Below are 22,649 nucleotides of genomic sequence, written 5' to 3' on the forward strand. Positions count from 1 at the left end.
TGATTTTGAGTTGATGCAAATGTAATTGTATGTCAGTTGTATTCACATTTATATGGATTGGCATTTATTATTATTATTTCTGTGTTATTATTAGAATCTCATTGACCATACACTGATAGCAACAATCTTTCAGCTATTTTAGTCTATGGCAGCCTAGTAGGTGCTTTTGAGTCACTGATAGTTCTATTATGGCATTTCAGCTGCCATGTGAAGATGGTATTACTCTAGCAGTAATGACATTAATGCATGTAAAATAGCTTTTATGGCGACTATAATACTGCCATTATACTGCACAGTTCTGTCAGAATTCAACAAGAGTTAATGGTCTTTATTTAATAAGACAAAGGTAAACGTGAAAGGCGCAGTAATACCTAGAAATCAATTAAAAAATCCTATTCCCGTACTCGGTGTGCATATGACTGGAAGAGCGACAGAACATCTTCTGGTTTTTTTTTATCCTGTCTGAGTGCCTTACTGAATTTCCATACTGTCGTGCCCGACAGGAAGTGGGTAAATCATTCCAACAGAGGAAGATTTGGGCAGGAATTAAACAATTTACAACAAACAGAAGTGATGAGGCAGAGGGTCATGCAAATGTGGGTGCAATACACACCATTCAGTATGTACACTGCCACAGTCACAATTTTAATTGCAGGTGGGCCAGCACCCGTTATTTTATCTGGCGAGTCAGGTGCCCAAACTGACAGTTATACCTGAAATTTAGATGGGCACCTGGGGGGCGGGGGTGGCTGCAACACACTAGACTTGTGGTTCAACAGGGGGTGTTAATCACCCTAAATTGGGGCTACAGCACTTCATTTATTAATCATTGGCTTTCACCAAGGGTTTGTGTTCTTTGTTGCAATTATCAAGAGCCCAGGAGGGAGGACCTAGGAGAAGCAAAGGCAAAACAGAAAGAACAACTTCATAAGGGATTAAACTTATCTGCACTCTACCAAAAATATTGTATGTGATACTCTGTCCCAGTTTCTTTTTGTTAAAACAGGAGAGGAAGGCAAGTCACCAAGCTGGTTACAAGGTGCAATCAAAATTCTACAGTAGTCAAATACCTTTCTACAGTATCCAACCAGTGGCGTAGCTAAGGAGCTGTGGGCCCCGATGCAAGTTTTACATTGGGGACCCCCAAACACTCAATACAGAATGATTGATACGGCGCACTAAAACCTGCCAATGGCAACTACAGTGTCAGAGGTGCAAGAAGGGGATGGGGAACAGTATGTAAATGATTACCACTATTCAAAGTATCTATAGAAGTCATTTTTATGAGCACAAGACCAACAGAGAGCTAATACTGCAGTTGAGGGAGGGCCCTTCGGCTCCTCTCTGGCTCAAGGGCGCCGATGCGGTCACAACCTCTGCAACCCCTATTGCTACGCCCTTGTAACCAACACATACAAAATTAAGTTCTTCCTGTGGCATGGATTGGGTTATCCACCTGCAATCTTGTTATATTTGAGGATGTTAAAATGTTACCTTTTGCTGTGATTTTAGGGAAATAACAGAAATAATTATAGAAGCACGAAGGTGGTAATTTGGAGAAGCCACGTACACAGAGTATCACCGCTATAATTGCAAGGGAGCGAAATGTGATCCTTTGGGCATTTATAGACTATTAATTTTGTATTTTCACAATTAAAATGTTCAGTTTTGCACATACACCGCTCATCATTTCTTGCACCATATTCTTAATATCAAAGACTTTGCAGATATTGGAGGGATGCTATTCTTGGCTTTATCATAGCCACTTGCAGATTTATTCCCATCTTCATTTCTGATACATTTTCATTTAAAATCTCTCGGCACAAATGTGAACCTATTTGGCTGCTAAGGATTATGGGCATTGAAATTCTCAGGTTTTCAGATGTAAAAGAGATCAGCATTTTCAGGCGAGTTCTGGAATCCTTATGTGTTTGCAGTAGAGATGTCAAAACACTCTATTATTCATAGAGCAGGTTCAGCCTAGGTCATGCCTATTATAATCATCTCTTCCTTTATAAGACAGCTGTTTTATTCCACTAGCTGCTGCTGGCTATGTTGTATTAGCCAATAGACAGTTTAGGATAAGAAGAGATATGAAAGAGCATCTTCAGGCAACAAGTGAAGTCAATCCCTGAACTGCTGATACTATCCAAGAAACATTGTAACTGTGATATGCTTGTAAATTCATTAAAGGATGAGTGCATTCAAATAGCAAAGTGCACTTAAGCCATTTGCCCCTTAAGCTCTAGAAAAATGCCCAATGCTCTAACTACATGTGATGTGCTGTTAGGATGGCAATGGCCTCATGTTCACTCTAAACAAAGACTACCGTCTGTCAGTTCCCTTTGGTACTACTCCACGTCCACAGTGGACATAAGGGTTGTTGATCCGTATTGCAAAATTTAATGACAATGTTTTGCAGTTTGAGAAATGTGAACGTTATTATTTAAAGAAAACCAGAGATGAAAAAATAACATATTTATACATACCTGGGGCTTTCTCCAGCTCCATCAGCCTGGATCGCTCCCATGCCGTCGTCCTCCGCTGCCTCTGTCCGCTGGTACCGGGTCCCGTCATTTCGGCCAGTCGAGCCAGTGGACGCAAGCGCAGTGCGCTCCCACCGTACTGAGCAGGCGAATGCGTACAGAGCCGGAGGGAGCCCCTGTCGATGTGGAAGAATGGCTGCGTCTGGCGGAAGTGACGAGACCCGGTACCAGCAATAGAGGCAGCAGAGGATGGCGGTGTGGGAGCGATCCAAGCTTATGGGGCTGGAGGAAGCAAAAGGTATGTATAACATCTTGGTTTTATTTTTAACAAACGTTTGTCTCTGGTTCCCTTTAAGTGGCCACATGGATGGGGTCTTGAGTTTTTTTTATGTCTCCATTATCACTGGCTCAGAAATGTGCAGGCAGGCAATTTTCAAGTATCATATTAGTGAAGATCGTAATTTGCTCATTACAATTCTGCAAAATTTCATGTAATTTTTAGCAATTTCGGCCATACACAATTACAATTTGGATGTTCAATTGATTTCTCACAATCCATTCATAATTTCATGCCGACTTAAGCAGTTAATAGCAAAACTCCTATACAGTATATCATCATGTTTGTTAAGGGTGTTTGGTGGGAACAAGGCAAACATTTTTTTTTAAAAGACCATGGTGTAGATTCACTAAAACAAATAGCATGCCTTATTAGCATTAACATGCCTTATCAGAGTTAACATGCCTTATCAGAGTAGCATAGCGAGCGCTATGAACTTATGCCAGCTAATTTGGCAATGACGAGAGCTACACTCATTCTGCCATGAGCCCCTGCGGGTCCAATCACTTTAAAGGACATTATTCCCGCACTTTGATTGGCCCAATAGGCTGCCTGTCAAGTTTCCTGTCAAATGACAGGCAGCCTATTGGGTCAATCAAAGTGCAGGGTTAACGTCCTTTAAAGTGATTGGACCCGCAGCGGCTCAGGGCAGGACAAGTCAAGCTCTCGCCATTTCCAATCAGCAGGCATAAGTTTGTAGCGCTCGCTATGCTACTCTGATAAAGCATGTTAACTCTGATAAGGCATGTTAACTCTGAGAAGGCAAGCCATTTTTCTTAGTAAAAATGCCAAGGAGAAAGTTTTGTAGGGCTAATTCACGGTGAGACTCTGCATTGTAATGCGCCGTTAAAGTCACAATGCAGCATTACAATAAAACCCAAAAAGGTGGTAACGCACATTAACCTTGCGTTACTGTCCCATACAGTATTTACAAGTAAAGCATACAGGCAATGAAATGTATGCTTTCCTATACCTGGCAGCATGTGCGTTTAGAGGTAACGCTCTACAGCAGTGCATTACCATAAAACCACTAGATGTTACAATGCAACGCTAACGTCACACTGTAACTGTCCCATAGGATTAGCATTGCATTGAGGTAAGCTGCATTATAAGAGTTTATAACGCAGCTCTGCAATATCCCACTGTAAATGTAGCCTGAAACTCAGAAAAATTAGGTTTTGTCTTCCCACTCTTTCCCTTAACATACTTATCAGTGACAAAAGCATGTATGGAGGCTTTGCTTTTAACCTCTAAAGTTGGCACAAAATTATGTGAAAATTACATGAAATTGCAAAATTATGGTTCCTGATTAAGTTTGCATATTAAATAAATCACAATTTTAATTGCCAGTTACGATGCAAAATTACGATTATGCAAAGTTTGTGCTCGTCACTAAGTGTAGAGGCATTTACAGAGCAACCGAGAGCTGCTAAAAAAATTCATGAAAACATTATTGAATAGCTATGCAAGTCTTCATAGTGATGTGTAGTTATGAGCTCAAATGTCATACAGTGGCGAAATACGCAGAGAAATACGAAATTACAATACAAAATCATAATGCAAAATTTTAGACTATTGAAAAATTTATTTTGCATGGAATTGTAACGATGATGTGTAATTTGGCGAAAATAAATAGCCCTAGGCTTTAATGCCCTATAGGGATGGTCGCTGCATTCCGCGGAACAAAAACGAAATCCCGCGGAATTTTACGGAATTCAAATTTTTTCCCCCCCTAACGGATTTCTGCCTAATAAGAAGTATTTCTACTCAATAAACTCCTCTCTCACTCCCTCCTCCCTCACTCCCTCCTTCCTCATTTTTTTCTTGGATATATCACAATGGTACATGCTAGGCTGGCTTCAGCATGTAGCATTGTAGTGGGTTGTGTTGGTGGTATAATGGTTAGGATAGCAGCCTACAGAGCGGTAGGCCTGGGTTCAATTCCTGGGCCTGGCCAATGTATGCGAGTTGGTTTTTGAAATCCTACAATTCCCTAAGCAAGCTCATTTTTCTCTTGGATATATCACAATGCTACATGCTAGGCTGGCTTCAGCATGTAGCATTGTAGTGTGTTGTGTTGGTTATATAATGGTTAGGATAGCAGCCTACAGAGCGGTAGGCCTGGGTCCAATTCCTGGGCCTGGCTAATGTATGTGAGTTGGCTTTTGACATCCTAAAATTCCCTAAGCAAGCTCATTTTTCTCTTGGATATATCATAATGGTACATGCTAGGCTGGCTTCAGCATGTAGTGTTGGTGGTGGTATAGTGGTGAAGAGAGCTACCTACCGAGCACTAGACCTGGGTTCAATTCCTGGCCAAGACATGGGTTCAATTCCCGGCCAAGGTATGTAAGCTGGCTTTTGAAATCCTACAATTCCCTGGAAGATGAGACCCACCTGGTGAGGGAGGAAGGAGAAAAAGGACTAAGGGAACAGTTAATAGGGTCTATGGGCTACCATATAGCATAAACAAGGTTCTATTTGCGATTATTTTAATTTTTCCGCTGGAATCCGGTGGAATTTCCATAGCGATGGAACGGGCGGAACGGAATTTGCTCCTTCCGATCATCCCTAATGCCCCTAGGCTTTAATGCAAAAACTTAAAAAATTGTTTTCTCAAAAGTGAAAATGTTTTCTTATGCTCTATAGTCTTCAATGCATTTGTGCAAAAATGTTTTTTCCAATATGCAAACATTTGTTTTCTTATGCCTTATAAACTTGATGCATGTATGTGAAAATGTGTTTCTCATATAGGATAATGGCCCATATGCAATTAACTTTTTCTCCTGAGTTCTCTCCTAAGAGATAATGTTTCCCTTTTCTTCAAAACTTTTCAGCATTTTGCAATTGACAAAGTACCAAAAAGTAGGAGAAAAAGTACGAAAAAAATAATTTTAAGTATATTTTTCTCCGTTGTTGGCTTGAAATGCATGAGAAAAAGTTAATTGCATATGGTCCAATGTGTTTTCTTATGCCTAAGAGACTTCAATGCATTTGTGCGAAAATCAATATTGCCTGCAAAATCTCACAAAACTGAAATGACTCAATACGATCAACGCTGGTGGTGCTCTAGTGGCATTAAAGAAAGCAGTGCTGACTTTTATGCATGGGTAAGCCTTTAGGCCTCTTGCACAGTGCAACGTTAAAGTCGCACGTTAGAAAATGTTCCAACGCAGACTAACGCACAGCGATGCAAAGTCTATGTGACATTCACAGTGCACACGTTGCGTTGTGTGTAACGTGTAGCAATATTTAGAAGGTGCTGCATGCTGTGCATTTAGCAATACATTTTCTGCGTTATGTGTGTTGCACATGCTCAGTAATGTTTTGTTTTTTTTAAATGTACCGCATGCGCTGGTTTCATTCCATCAGTATGCAACGAAAACGGCGCACCAAGAGACATATAACGCAGTGCAAAATAACGTCCAATTTCAGAACCTACATGCGCTGCATTAGGGGCACGTTGTGCGACTTTAACGTCGCATCAAACGAAACGTCCCACTGTGAAAGAGGCCTTAGAGGTAAACAAAATTTTGATTGGCTAGCACAGATGTAAAGAAAGACTGTGCCCTTTCTTTACATTAGTACTGGTCAGTCATGAATGCTATTTTGTTTACATTTGAGGGATCTCTTCTATGTAGAAAAGCTTTTGATTACAACTGTTGGGATAACAGTGTCTCCGGCACCTGCATGTAAGAGGCTAATCACAGCTTATACCTTAATGTATATTTTGCAATGCTTGCAGAGACACTTGCTTTCAGAATATTTGCATAAAAGTCAAAATAACAGATTTTGACTCGACATAGAGCTGGTGAAACTTTTGCTAGCACTTTTCCGCTGACAACACATTGCTACCAAAGAATTGCCCAAATGTATTTAAAGCAGACCTGAAGCTGAAAAAAAAACTTATTATAGGATCAATTATATGTGTAGTATGGATAAGTACTAGGACATTAGTAGCAAAGAAAAGAGTCTCATATTTTTATTTTCAGTTATACAGTGTAGCTTTTTTTTTAATAACATTGGCCTCAATTCACTAAGCTTATCTCCTGCCTTTAATAACATTTCTAGAGTTATCACCATGGTGATGAGGCATGTCGTATTCAGGAAAGATTTTACCTCAGGCAATCCTAAAGTGAACTCTTTTGTCTTTAAGTTACCTCTTCAATCCTTAAAATAACTCCAGAATTCTAAAGCTAAAGACAGGCTGTTAATTAACTGCGTGTGAAAATAACTACAGAGGAGGTAACTTAACTACAGAGGAGGTAACATAACTACAGAGTAGGTAACGTAACTACAGAGGAGGTAACATGACTACAGAGGAGGTAACGTGACTACAGAGGAGGTAACTTGACTACAGAGAGGTAACGTGACTACAGAGGAGGTAACGTGACTACAGAGGAGGTAACTTGACTACAGAGGAGGTAACTTAAGGAATGAAGAGATAAGATAACTCTCTCACTGTGTGGTGGTAAGTTTTCTCTTGCCTTATTATCTCCAGCATGATCTTAGTGAATTGAGGCCAATCTGTCACAGTTGCAGGTTTAAAAGCACACTCTGGCCTCAATTCACTAAGCTTATCTCCTGTCTTTAATAACGTTTCTAGAGTTATCACCATGGTGATGATACATGTAGTATTCAGGAAACATTTTACCTCAGGCAAACCTAAAGTTAACTCTTCTGTCTATAAGTTAACTCTTTAATCCTTAAAATAACTCCAGAATTCTAAAGTTAAAGACAGGCTGTTAATTAGCTGCGTGTGAAAATAACTACAGAGGAGGTAACTTGACTACAGAGGAGGTAACGTGACTACAGAGGAGGTAACTTGACTACAGCGGAGGTAACTCAAGGAATGAAGAGATAAGATAACTAAGTTTTCTCTTGCCTTATTATCTCCAGCATGATCTTAGTGAATTGAGGCCTCTCTCCTTTAAAATATAAAACAAAGCAGAAATAATGACCCTTTGAACTCTCATGCAGTAAAACCTTATCTCAAGCTGTCTCTTACTGTTTCTTTGCTGTTTAAGGGCGCGATTCCACTTGAGCGGCGCGAGTCTGTGAGACGTGCACCGGCTCTTCCGGGTCTGCGGGGAAAGCAGACGAATCCCATCAGCCGTGCCATGCACGGCTATGGGATCCGCAGCCTCCCGTGCCGATTCGGATAGAAAAGTCGGCCGAATCGCTAGCGGTAGCAATTCGGCCGGCGTTACCATTGCACCCTATGGCAGAGTTTCCCCGCACTATTCGCCTGCGGGGAAACTGCGGATTCGCGGCGGTTTCCGCTCAAGTGGAAACGCGCCCTAAGTGCTTCAGAAAACAGGACTGTTTTTGACCAAGTTTTGACCGGGTTGTAGAGTTGAAGTTTTTTCTAACTCTTCCTGTACTGGAAAACAATATGAGACATTTTTCTAAACATCTAAATTGCTACCAATCGAGTGGTTACTCCACTACTAACAACTGAGAGCCAACACTGTGTTAGCTGCTAATCTTTATTAATTTGTAATGTAGTTGTAGTTAAAATACATGACTGAACGCTGATAACCAGATTCAACAGCTGCCAGGCTGTCAGATCACCCCTAGCAGTGCCGTAGCAATACGGATTTCAGAGGTTGCGACCGCATCAGGGCCCTTGGACAAGAGGGGCCCACTAGGGGCCCTCCATCACACTTATTAGCTTTTTATTGTTGCTATGCTGGAAATGAAAACCTCTTTATGTGCATTGGGTAGTGGTAATCCTTAAACTGTTTCCTTACTCTAATACACCACTCTGACACTGCAACTGTCTTTGATAGGTTTTGAGGCTACATATCAATTGAGCACTTGGGGCCCAATGTAAAACTTGCACCGGGGACCCAAGTTCCTTAGTTACACCACTGACCCCTAGCTACAAAAACTGCAGGGACAGTACTGGCATCAGTAGAAATATTTTTAAGAACATCAACACTACTTTAATGCCCATATCAATGCCACTTACTGTCCATGTTAGATTTTACTGTCAATGATAAACACACTCATGGCTGTTTCTTGGGCAGTGCAGGCAGGGCGACTGCCCTTGGTGCAGACTGGCAAGTAGAAAAAGGGGCGCAGGCAGAAGGACATAACCGCTATGGAGCTGGTGACGTGCGGTGCAGCCAAATGGAAGAAGAAAGAAGATTATCAGTGTGATCACCTTTGACTCCTCCTGGGCTGCCTGCGTCCGACGTCAAGTCATCATCACGTCACCACCGTGTGATGACACCTGATGTCCTGTAGCGGTACTGCAGGCTGTCAGTGCGCGGCGCCCATGGAGGAGTCAGCTTTCCAGGCTCTCTTCGCCTGTGCATTTTCCTGGTCCCTGTTTCCTCCTGGATGAGCTGCTAGTCACTAGTAAGTACGTTCTTGTGACCTGTGGCTGTGCGACTGTCCCTAAAGAGTAAGGGTTTGTGAGTCCACGGGGGTGGGGGGGAAGGGGAAGCACCCTCGCCCGGGGTGCAATTTAGCCTAGAAACTGCCCTGAACACACTCTTTATCTGATTTAGCCTCCAGGGCTACATGACAACATTCATCTTCATACTCATCTGAAGAAGAAGGCTGGGAGCACACTTATTTTAATTGCATGTGTTTTGCCGCTTAGTGGAAAATGCATTCCAAAGTGCATGTAATGAAAGCCTATGGGCCACAAAGAAGTAGCATAGGTCTGCGATTCACAATGCGATTCAAAATCGCGCAGAAATTAGCATTTTTCCCACATACTGGATGCAAATTGCATCAGATGTGTATACTGTGCTTTCCAATAGAGCTGCACAAATCTGTGTATTCGCATGCATTTCATGTAAAACAGATCTAGTGATGTATTTTTTCATGCTTGTTAAAAAGGTAGATTAGTAAAAACGCAAAATGAAAACGCATAAAAAATGCACATAAAAATGAACACAAAACCACAAATGCATTAAAAAAAGCAGAAACATGCCGTACATGCCTTAAAACACTTTTCTGCATGGACAAGTATGATCCTAGCCCCTTAAGCCCCGTCTACACTATAAGATGTTGCAGCGATCCGGCGGCTCGATTAGCCGCCGGATCGCCTCTTCCGCGTGCCCGCCGAGTCCCCGCTCGCCGCGCGTGCGCCGCATTCGATTCCCCAGTCGTGCCCGCTCGTCCCCACCGGCGCCGCTTACCTTCCGCTCAATTCACTGCCATTGTCCCCTCGCGGGGAGCGAGCAGGGAATCGGCGGTGCGGAGATCCGTCCTGTCGGATCTTATCAATCGAGCCACATCAGCGGCTCTATTGATAAGGAGCATCTCGGCCGCATCTACTCGTGTAGATGCGGCTTTACAGTAGTTACAAGCTAGGGACATAGAGTCACATTAACCTCTACAGAGCAACAATCACTGATTCAGCAGCAGCTTCTATTCAAATTATTTAAGAATAGAGGTTTTTAAATGTGACAGTCTTTGCAGAAATGGGATGAGGATGGAGATTAAGCAGGACTCTTTCATACTGCATTTGAAGTTGGGCTTGTGTGTGCAGCTATGTGACAAGGAAGTAATAATAGCACTGTGACTGCATACTGCTGTAGATGTTATAAATTAGGTATGTGTCATATTTTCAAAGCCCATGACAGTAAGAAAAGTTCAGGTCATGCCCTATGGAAATGGTTCTCAATAGTCAATGTTCACTTATTTCAAGAGACAACTTATAATTAGGGAGCCTTATTATTAAGATTGATGGGTGATCTACATAACTATAGCATCAATAAGACAAGACAAATAACATTTATATTGCACTTTTCTCCTGGTGTACTACAACTATGGGCAGCAGCAGTGTTAGGGAGTCTAGCCCAAGGTTTCCTTATTGAACAGGAAGAGATGAGATTTTAACAACTTAACGACCGCCTAACGCCGATAGGCAGCGGCAAGTCGTAAGTGGTTTTACATGGAGGCCGTTCCATGTCAGTTCACGGAGGGTGTCTCCGTGAACAGCCTGCGAGCCTCCGATCGCTGCTCGCAGGCTAATGTAAACACACAGGGAAGAAATCCCCGCTGTTTACGTTGCACGGCGCTGCTGCGCAGCAGCGCCGTAAAGGAGTTCGCGATCCCCGGCCTCTGATTGGCCGGGGATCGCCGACATCTGATAGGCTGAAGCCTATCAGAGGCGGTACAGGACGGTTCGCCGTCCTGTGCCGCCCATGGGAAGGAGTGGAGGGAGGGAAAGAGAGGGAGGCGGAAAATCGCTGTGGAGGGGGCCTTTGAGGAGCCTCCGCTACACACAGTCAGCCGGCGGCGATAAGACCACCCCAGCAGGACATCCTCCTAGTGGGGAAAAAAGGGGGGATGGAAGTCTGGTCGCCCTGGCTGCAAGGTGATCTGTGCTGTGGGCTGGAGAGCCTACGCAGCACAGATCAGGGAAAACAAGCCTGGTCCTTATGTGTCTCAGGTCTCCTGTGTAAGAGGTAGAGTCCTTAACCAGTACTCTTTTCAGCCACTTATTACTGTTATTTGTCTTGTGAAAAAAAATCTGTGTTTTGTCTTTTTGACAATTTCTACTCCCTCAACCGTAGAATTCAGGAAAGCCAAGTCTTCTAGACCAGCCATCAACCTGAATTCTTCCAGTGTTTATACATCAAGAGCATCTGCTTTCTATAGCCGTGAACATCTCTATGTTTAGACACATCCACATGATCACTGTGTGAGACCTGTAATCTGTTTGAGCCCAGCAGTGGTTAAACACTGGTTAAATACTTCAGAGTGTACATATAAATAATGATACATGCACATAGGTCACACAAGTGTCATATGTCTATGTAGGATACGCTCGTTATCTTGCTACCTTCATTACGGGGCTGGTAGATCCTGCAGTAAACCAGAGATCTGAGGTCGTCTCTAGTGTTTATCTCCTGTGACCTGGAATGCCAGCCATCATGTGAAAATTATAATGTAGGCAGCACATAATGCAGGGACATCCCTGACAACAGCAGCCAACACATAAACTCAGCATTCTATGATAGCGTCTGAGAAAAAGGATCCATCATGTTTTTTTGTGCTATTCTTGAAGAATATTTTTTCGAATGGCCGCCATTCTTCTGTGTCCCTGACCTGCTTCAAGGGCTTTGTCATACCATGAACAAACAGCCTTGACGTCAGCCCTTATGTATGCCATGAATGCCTGAAGTTCTCTGCTATGATGGCATACATTCTCCAAGTGCTCTTTTGTGCTTTGTAACATTTAGTTGTGTACAATTGTTAAGGACCATGGTATAGTTATTGTCAGAATTCATATTATAGGCCAAGTAGGTAGGTCTGTTCAGGGCCAGTTCTACTTTCAATGAGGACCCAGGGCAAAATTTACATGGGGGTCCCACCCTGACTGACCCCACCCCCAATCACACACACACAGACACACACACTTATCAGGTCAAGTATACAATAAAATCAGCTAGAAAGGCAATTTTAGTTCAGGTCCATGTGAGTTCCTCGTAATCAATCATCTTTTCCTTAGTATAGTAACCTGCAGGGTAGTGAAATGCTGGTGAACTTGGTGACTGTGAATATCTATACATGTAAGTAATGCATGTGACCTGCTAAAAATGTATACTGATGACATATTTATCTTCAAAGTGAAAATAAAGGAAAGGTTTAAGTATTTGTTTCAGCTATTATGAGAGTAACTTCATCCTATTGCACTGTGCATATAAAAACCCTGGTAAACATCAAAAACTCTCTAGACTTAGATAGTCAGCTTTTGACACGGAGGTCCTTGGTTCAAACTGTTGTTAATGAAACAGACCTGAAAAATAATTTATGTAGATTGACCCTAAACCTCACACAGACCTCAAACTAACTATAACAATAACAGTAATTATAATGCTAATGTACACACTAGTGTTAATCCCTTCCAAACCATTGAAATCTATGCCCAGTTTATGACCTGTTATTCCTGACAGGGAGTAGAGTTCCATATATACATTTGGCCAGATGTCCTCCGAAAGAAGGACATGTTCTCTTTTTGAACATGGTTTCCTCCATCATCCAGGCATTCCAAAAATTCATCAAAATGTCATTTCACAGAATCGCAAAGAGAGTTGCCTATTTTTTACTAATTACATATGATATATACTGAGATTGAGCAGCCTTCGGCTATTCTTGATTCATCTGCGTGGCAATACATTAAGTTATTATGTTATTAGTAATCATAACATGAAGTAGTGGGTGTGTGGCAACACTGTTTTGTATTCTAGTTACGAGCGACAGCTCAACAGACACAGTTAGTGTTTGTAAGTTTTTGTAAAATGTCAAATTCAAAAGAAACAGAAAACTCTAAAACTGAAAAGAGAAAATGCAAGCTTTCTGAGCATCACAAAACGAAATATCCACGTTTTGAGGCAGGACAACAAATAGACTGTCACGTAAAGTTACCATGGAGTTGTAAAATATATCTGTTCATTTTTTCCTCCTTTGTTACTGTGTGTGTCCTGTTTAGCTTAACCTATCTGTGACCCTAACTAAAGGTGTTTTTGATCAAGCAAGCATAAGACTGGAGACCCCATAAAGAATTTGCTTTGGCCCCCTCAGTTACGTCTTTGCCATAGCAACAATAACTACTATCTTCACAGCTTAGAAAGAGTTTAACTTATCTACAGTCCGAGAAGAAATACTGCTGCTCAGTATCTTTCTAATGCTTTTCTGGCAGCAGCTGAGGGAACAGCCTGTTTTGCTGGTGTCCTGCTCATCTGTGGGCCTCTGTCTCCGAAACTTGGCAGGCAATCCGCATGCCGCTCCCTCCGTTATCCATAATAGCGCTGCCAACATGTATTTCTCTTAATTTGTTGTATCGGTTTTACAACCTTTCCTATGACAATAATCCTACACTGGGCTAAGTAATTTACAATGCTTCCGCCAGGGTAGCTGCCTCCGGGAGAGAGGAGGAAAAGGCCTGTTAGTTACTTACGAAATGCAATAAAACCCAAATGAGATAAAATAGCAGAGTTCTTCATACGGCATTCGCAGTGAAGGCCTGCGCTGGAGTATCTGGCGGAACTGCCAGGATTGTGAGGCAATTTACAGGATAACATTGCTATGGTTATTTCATAGACTCACAGCCGGGGAAAATGACAGAACGGAGCTGAGAATGGAGCTGAACGCTTGGTTGTAGCTAAAAGCATACATAGGAATAGTTATCAAGTGAATGGAGACTAGACGCGTCGCTCAGTTAGAGAACATAAACACTGTGATGTATCTCACAGTTATCAGATACATAGAAGAGCGGCTGTAAATAAACTTTATTGACAACGCATTTGGACTCCATTTAGGTGCACTGACCTGCATTTTTATTTCACTTCCCTCTTCCAACTTTCTATTCATGGTGAATAAACCTTCAAATGATAAAAATGAAAAGAACTGTAAACTGTGCAATTTACTCCATAAAACATCAATGCTGACGTTTAGTGTTCGTGCACAAACTTAAATGTGCTTAAAATGTCTTAAAATTGGGCCAAGATCAATTATGTCCTACATCTGCAATAGGGATGATCAATGAGAAAGAAAGCCGCTGCTATGTGCTTCTGTATGTGCGCATATTTCTCCCCCTCCTCCATCAGCGTTTACACGGTACACCTACCCAGCCTATTAAAGTGAACCTCCAGACTAAACATCTACTCAGCAGCACTAAAAAAGCTTGGTGTTTCTTTAACAATTTCACAGCATCAGAACTTTGTTTTTCTTACCCAAGCCTCATTTTTAGCTGCACAGAAGAAAACTGCCTGGGCATGTTTCCCCTGATGTTGTGCAAAGCATGATGGGATTTTCTGATGATGTTGTTCCTGTTCTGCTGTTTTGGCGCTTTTTTTTAAAAAAAAAATTTAATTTGAGATTTGAAGCCTAGTGCGTGCAGCTGGGAGGGGTAATCAGGACACAAGACCGTTGGAATTGTGACTCATGCTCCCTGTCACCTTTCGACCAAAAAGATGGCTGCCCCCATGAAAAAGATGGCTGCCCCCATGAAATCACAAACATTTGCCTGTTCTTTTAAAACAGGGTGGGTAAGAGATTATATTACCTATCTATTCTAATTAACATAACTAATGTAACTTAATGACAGTATGTTTGTTTAGGCTGAAGTTCCCCTTTAACCCATTGTGTCACCTGTATGTGGCCTTTAAATGAACTTGAAGTAAAAAAAAAAAAACAACAACAACAAAAAACTGATGAGATAAACAATTGTATCTATTCTCCTACTCCTAAAAATTACTTTTTAAAAATAACAAAACCGTTTTATTTTATAAACGAAATACTACTGCAATTGTTTGCTTATTGCTCACCTGACCAAGCAAAAAAAACAAACTGTATTGCAAAAATACGCTATTAAATTTGGGTGTGTGAAGGGGAGAGGGTTGTGTGAAAAACAGAATCTGGCCACAATTCCTAATGGGGGGGGGGGGGGGGGGGGGTTAGATACTTGTCACACTTCTTGGGGAGAGGTGGTGTGGAACACAGAATCTGGCCGCACTTCTTACTATAGATTGCAAGGGCAGATCCTGGTTGCACTTCCTCTCTGGAAAGTGAGGGGCCTGGCCTGGTGGGCTTGCTTCAGGAGACAAGAACTCTGGAACCTGCCTTGGTGCAAGTTCAGATCTATTTTAAAGTGGACCCAAACTCTAGCAAAGCACACTATGAAAATTCTTAAAGTGAACCTTAAGTCATTAAAAAAAAATGAGTTTTACTCACCTGGGGCTTTCCTCAGCCCCCTGCAGCTGATCGGTGCCCTCGCCGTGTCTCTCTGATCCTCCCGTCCCCGCCGGCGACCACTTCCCATTTCGCCGCCAGGACCCGACAGACATGGGAACGCGAGTGATTCTTCGTGTCCCCAGCCACAATATCGCCCCCTATGCTGCTATTGCGGCCTCCTGAAAATATTATTAAGTCTAATCAATTCAATTTTAATCTAAAGTTTATATAATCTGTTGTAGCCAGACTCTGCGAGTTCTTCTGTAGAATTACACTCTCCTGTCACATGATCTTCTACTGGGCTAAAGGGCAAGCAGAATTACAGAGGCCTGCAGAAAGTCCCCAGGATCCCATTTACAGCATTTCAGAGAATAAGAATATTGTCAGCCGCAGTGATTTGACGAGAGGGCAAGCCAGTAGTTGTAGATGAGTGACAAGATGGGAATCGGAGACATTCAGGTGAGCAGCACCTTCTGAGTGGGTTTAAATGCTGCATTTTCACGTCTGACTAGACTATAACTTTCAACAAGGCTGTGAATACCATCTAAAAAAAATTATTACATTAGTCTATAATAATTTGTATAACTTTCATCACATCCTCCAATGGTCCATCCGTCTCTAAACAAGAAAGACAGGAATCAGTTTCCAGTTCAGCAGGCTCTACTTATCTCTGCTTTTGCAATTTCCATGACAACCACTAAGGCTCGGTGGAAAATAAAGCTTCACTTTGTGAACCCGGCGAATACTAAAGAAGCAATGACTGGAGAGACATCTTTCTACTACATCGCCACAGAGCTCCCATCGTCTTACAAGCAAATCATCCTAATATCCCCAAACACAAATCTTTTACAGCCACCAGAGTCTGAGAATGAGGGTCAAGTAGGGAAGCCCATTTAAATTTAAGTAACCCTTAAATAAATAATGATCATTAATTCCCAGCTCCGAGATTTAGATTTAATTAAGGCAAATACTGAATTATGGTTAGTTAGAAGGAAGAACAGAAACACAACAGAATCATTAAATCTTTACAGCAAATGCAAGTCTCATGAGTGGGGTATACCCAAGGAAACCTCGCTTACCCATTAAGTGAAGATCTCCGATGGCAGCTATTCAGGATCTTGTTAATGCCATGGAATGACTCAGACAACTCAGCGCGGCAATCTTCTTGTTTCAGATGAGTCTTGTATTCTGTGTTTAGTCTGAAAAGGAAAAAAAATATTCAGATAAAAATTTCTGAAATACTGGATTTTTTATTGTACATAACTGCAAAGAAACATCAGTTTCATCACTTTTTTTTCTAACATGGAAAGACAGGAGAAGAAATGGCAACTCTATCACTTTTTTATTGACTCCCTGGAGATATGCAGAAAGGTGAGGTGTCCTGATAACCTAAAGAATAAGACACAGAAACCACGGGAGCCCAGGTAGTGTAGTAGGTTAGTGATCAAACGTTATGTAAATATGTACCCAACTCCACCAAAAACACTGTTTATCACAATGGTGTCCACCAGGTGAAACCAGATGAGCCCCCTCCAACCTCTAAAGGATGGCGGGGGGAGGGGGAGTTGTCAGAATTCTAGCGGTTTTATGTATGCAGGAAAAGCTGTCATATGTGTATGTTTTACGTTTTAATGTTCTATGCAAACTTTAATTGTAAACTGTAAAGTTAGAGTACTTTTTTAAAATATTGCTTTGTGACATCTCAGCATATTCCAGACAGTGGATCTCATAATTATTATATTATTTTGGTTACAGAAGCCAAAACATTTTTGTCTGTTACAAGAATCTTTCAAATGTCAAGGTTACACAGCGCAGTATGTGGAAGACAGAAAGCAAGTTTAAAAGTCACATTACTGCAGCAATCATATATAGATACATTTTGCTCAGTTATTACATATAAATATTATTAATCTAAATATTATTTAATCAATACCATCCTTCCAAAGAAATAAATAATGATTGTTAAAACCTATAATACAATGTATTACTTTGAAAGCTGGATTCTGCAGTAAAAGTTTCAAAACATATTAGCTGTGTTCCACAAAGTTGTTTTGACTATGAGTGTCCTTTTGAATGTGAACAACTTTACAAGTTTTTTTCTATTGTTCCGTATTTAGGACAATTATGCCACCTGGCGGTTTCATAGTCTTATAAAATTAATATTATTAATACAGCTTGATATTTACATGATGAAATGCTGACATCTGCCGGTTGAAAATATTATATTTATATCTTCTTAGGAAAGGCAAATATATGGAAAATTATTGTATATTATTACATTTTAATATGCAATTATATCTTATATGATTATTTGTTTTAAGAAGAATTATATAATAAGCTTTATATTTAAATATGTATATTAGAAGCCCTGTATGTTTCAATAAGTTTTAAATTGCTGAAGACTATCACAGGTCTGGTTACAGTGTCAAGCTGTCCAATCTTATGTCTGGGAACGAACAGACACATTCCAAACTAATTAGCAGAAGGACACATTATCAGAAATGCGTCATAAATGACATTGTTTACTGTTTGGAAGTTCAATGTCTGGGTCAAAAAAGTCAACCAGCAGACAAGATGGCTGGTGACGTCCAATTTTAATTAACTGCGTCAGAAATGACCTAATCAGAATTTATTAACAATAATATGATTTAGGTATTCAAAACATGATAAAGCATTGATGCACGGGAGCTTTAGCCAATCAGAACCTGGGATTTAGGGAGATTCCAGATTAGGCAGCCATATTGCATCCAATCACTATAAAAGTAGGAGCTGAAAGCTCATAGTTTGCAGAAGCCCAACAATCTCATGAGAGGACACATGAGGCAGAAGCTACCTTCCCACATGTGGTTCTAGATGCTGAAGAGATGACAGAGAAGGGGTAATATGCTTAATGTTCTGGTGATTTACTTTATTAATTTTTCAGCATTAAGTTCTGTTAAGATGTTAGCAAGAATTTTTTTGGGAAGTTATTTTTTTACGCTATTTCTTTAAGAAGATTACTACAAGTTTTACACAGCTACTAGATACACAGCTATTGATACAGATGAGACTACTGTTGATCTTATTCTACAAAACACAACTATTATATACTTTTTTGAATGTGCTTAGAAGATTGATGATCGCTTGGCTATAAAGCCTTGATAAGATGGAATACTGTTAGAAGGAAACACTACTTGGAACTGTTCATATTTTGTATATAAGCTGTATGATAAGCAAATACAATTTTTTATATAAAATCAAATACTGAGTGCTCTGATTCATTTCAAGGTATACCGTCAATCTATAATTACTGTTATAGAGGGTTCAAACCCATCTATGCCGGATTTATATGATAGCAACACTTTAAAGGCTGGTCCTTTACTGAGTTAGCAATCATGAAAAAGGCAAGAACTGCTCAGATTTTTGACAGAGTTAGTGCACAGAAGAAGGGTAAAGAAGAGTCACCCAGGTTTGGATAAAACAGTTAAAAACAGTAAACAGAAAAAGGTGAGGTGGCTTACCCCAATGACACCAGTCAAATAAGACAATAAGGTTTACTTAGCACAAGCCATGCATTTCACAGGTTCAAGCCCGCTTCCTCAGGCCAATACAAGTGCCAAATAGCAATAAGCTGGAAGCATTGAGCTTCTCTCTGCTACCGTCTTTCTGCTGTTTGCACTTGTGAGCCACCTCACCTTTTTACACTTTTACTGGTTTTAACTTAATTTTATCCAAACCTGGGTTCCTCTTTACCCTTACTGTCCTGGAGATATATTACAAACAATACCAGTAATCCTCAATAGGCCCGGCCCTCAAATAATTAAAAATATTACTTGTATTAAGTTTGTGAATATAATGCAATTAATAGAGTAATGCCTTTCATAGCATTGCTGTAACTACTGGGTGAGCAGTCTTAGCCATTTGTGGATCAGACTTCTTTACGCTACCTCTCTCTAGTAAAGAGCCTCCTTTGGCAGTTATCTCCTGCTACTGATACTGCTGGTGTTGGTGTTGTTACTCCATCCATGCAAAGCACAGCAGTGGTGGATACAAAGTATATTGGCCTCACCAGAACTGGGTCCATCCCATTGGTGCAGTTGGCTGCTGTGACTCATCTGTGCTGTTTCCCAATCTAATCACAGGACATGGGGCATCAAACGACACATAAGAAAATGTTGGAGCTGGACAGAGCTGGGTACCAACTCTCATGGAAGAAATACACCTTTACTACAGCAGCACTGCCCAGCATGGAATAGACAGAGGGATCTCCTTGTTTCCTGCTAACAAGTGGAAATGTGCTGAAACACATGTGCTAATAAAGCATATATTTAACTCTAAATCATCATGTAAACATACTTTACTCAGGTAACTGTAAAAAGTGCAGACGTAGTCGTAAACCTACCCTTTTTTTTGCCTAGAAAGGCTTTGTCAGTGGTACCAATGTATTAAAAACATAACATCCTAACTGGGAATACGCTACATTAATTTTTCAAGTCGCTCAAGCTGTCACATAATCAGGGGCAGTGGCAGGATGCCCCTGAGTGTTTTGTCCTCCCTCATGGCCAAAGCGAGTAGTTACCCACCTCTTGGCATCCAGCCACAGGAGAGCTCTACTAGCAGCTAGCCCACGGTCCTGTCTCCATGACTACAGGTGCCACATGTGATCCACTGGTACATGCTGGTGTGTCACATAATAATAGATGTTGTGTAGTTATAGAGAGGACCCTGGACAAGTGGCTGATAGAGAGCCACCATCCCTGGATGCCAAGAGATAAATAACTTCTCCAAAGTCTAGTTTCACTCAGGACGTTGTAACACCTAACACCGACCCTGATTGTGACAGATGGGAGAGTGGCTGCAGTGGCTTTTATAAGCTGTTTAGCCTACCATGTAGTGTTGAACCAAAATTTTCGTAATTTCGCATTTCCTTAATTACGGACGCAAATTTTGCTGCTACGACACAAATTCGTATTTCGTAATTGCTATACAAATTGTAATTCGGAATGCTGTCGGTTTTTGCAAATTCGTGTTTAACGCGAAATTTCATAATTTCATGTTTTCTATAAAAACAGTTATTTTAGTTACGAAAATGGATGTAATTTCGTTTCTAATAGTAATTATGCACATTTAGGAAACAAATAAAATCAGGAAAGTCACTCATTGATTGCAACTACTGCAATTACTGATGATGCAAAGGTCCTTGCACATGCTGTCGCTTTAAATGCATCAGGAGACTCTATCTGCAGCCATTTCTAAGACAGATGCTCTTATCCATGCTGCACTTAGCGGTCATGTTGAGACACTTGGTTTTGGGCCTTGCAATATCTGATAATGCAAAGGTCCCTGCACGCGCTGTCACTTTAAATCAGGAAGCTCTGGACTGAAACACAATTTCGAGAACGGTCGAATTTCCATGTTGAACACGAAATTCTGATTTGTTTGTGTACGTAAATGATCATAATTACGAAAAACGATCGTAATTACGAAGTTCCCCAAAACTTTGACATTTTGCGTAATTTTCGTGACAGTTGCAAAATTTCGATTATGGCAGTAATCATTATTTCGCAAATTCACGCTCATCACTACTACCATGTAATGACCACCTAGCCAATCACATAAAGTCTACTACTCTCTATGTCAAAGCAGGCATTCAACCAATGGGGCTTCATGAACAAGTGATAATAACTTGACTAGAAAAAAAAAAAAACCTCTCCCATCTATTATGTTAAACCCCAATCAATGCCGTACTGGCCCTTTGGGTTGGATAATATAATGCAGCTTTTAGGTCAGGGGCTACAGGGACAGAATGGGGTGTATACTGACTGAGTGAAAAATACTTTCTTTGTTGTTAACAAGCCATAAATCTGATTCCTAACCCTTTATCTTACACTTCTATATATACACACGCTTTTATTTGCAAGATATTTCTTCCTTGTGTTGAGCGGCGCACAATTAATCTCTGCTCTGCACACATAGAAGTGATATAATATTGTGATTACTATAAATGGCAAATTAAGCGAATATAATATCCATTAAAAGAAGCTAGTTCTGCAGAAAAAAAAGTTTTATCTTTTGACAGTTTGAAATCATTTCTACTTTATGTGAAGAAATAAAAGCTAAGTTTTGGAAGAAGTCTGGTGAACACATTGGGCCTGATTTACTTGCAGAAATGAGAATCGCTGAAAAAAATCAGAATGCATGTTGAAATAAAAAAATGCACACCTTACTGTGGTATCCTATCAGTGCCCTGTACAGTGATGGCTGCTATGATCCCCACAAGTAACTGGCAAAGCAGGTCAATATGGGCACCACTATAGCTGCAACACTGTAGTCTGCAACCGCATACACATACTTCAGGTTCCAGAAATAGCCGGACCCCGAATTAGGTGTCCCCCCCGAGTTGTTACGAGGAGGAATAGTATTTAATGCAGCTGGGAATTTCGGCGGCTGTAGTTTTGAGCCATCATTCAGCTCACCCTGTGCCCCGTTGACTGGCGGCAGTTCAATACGTGTGCAGTGACTAGTACTACTGTGTTTTAAACGTTTGTTTTTTCCTTTTCTGGGAATATATTTAGAAAATCCCTAGAAATAAAGCATTCCCTGGAAAGGATCTATACAAAGATGCCAGCCAGCCTCCCTACTTTCTTGCACAGTATTTTGGCAGTTGGACTGAGCAAATGCCATTTAGGAAATACTTTTGAAAATAAAGAAAACCCAGATAAACCCCCATGAGGAGATGGACTAGTCAAAAACATGTCAGAGCTGTCAGACTTTTACAACCTATTGTAAGTGAAAGCTGTGTAGGAGAAAATAAATTTATAATCCATTCTACTCCGGGCTAAAATGTACAATATATATATATATATATATATATATATATATATATATATATATATATATATATATATATATATATATATATACAGTATATGCATACACATGTATTTTGAATTTTACAATTTTTAGCTCTAGTTGTCCAATGTGGTTTTCTTAATAGTTTTTTTTAAATAATGTAGCTATCCCATTGGAGATGTCGTGAACATAGAATTTTCTGTTCGCAAACGGTGAACGTGAACTTCTGAAAACTGTTAGCGAACAGGCAAATAAACTTCAATGGGCAGGCGAATTTTAAAACCTACAAAGAC

At 40.7% G+C, this 22,649-nt stretch overlaps 1 protein-coding gene across 6 annotated transcripts in view; it reads right to left on the reverse strand.

The window, feature by feature from the left end:
* Positions 1-22,649, reverse strand: part of ELFN1 (extracellular leucine rich repeat and fibronectin type III domain containing 1) — a 941,931-nt gene that overhangs the window by 213,083 nt on the left and 706,199 nt on the right. For 5 of the 6 annotated variants that reach the window (XM_068244492.1, XM_068244493.1, XM_068244495.1 and 2 more), the window contains one exon: positions 16,605-16,724. The gene's annotated coding sequence lies outside the window, so the exon portion shown is untranslated. Of the gene's footprint in view, positions 1-14,121; positions 14,175-16,604; positions 16,725-22,649 lie in introns of all 6 variants that reach the window. The other variant, XM_068244494.1, reaches the window with a different exon arrangement.

Source organism: Hyperolius riggenbachi, chromosome 7 (assembly GCF_040937935.1).
Source record: "Hyperolius riggenbachi isolate aHypRig1 chromosome 7, aHypRig1.pri, whole genome shotgun sequence".
Lineage (NCBI taxonomy): Eukaryota > Metazoa > Chordata > Amphibia > Anura > Hyperoliidae > Hyperolius > Hyperolius riggenbachi.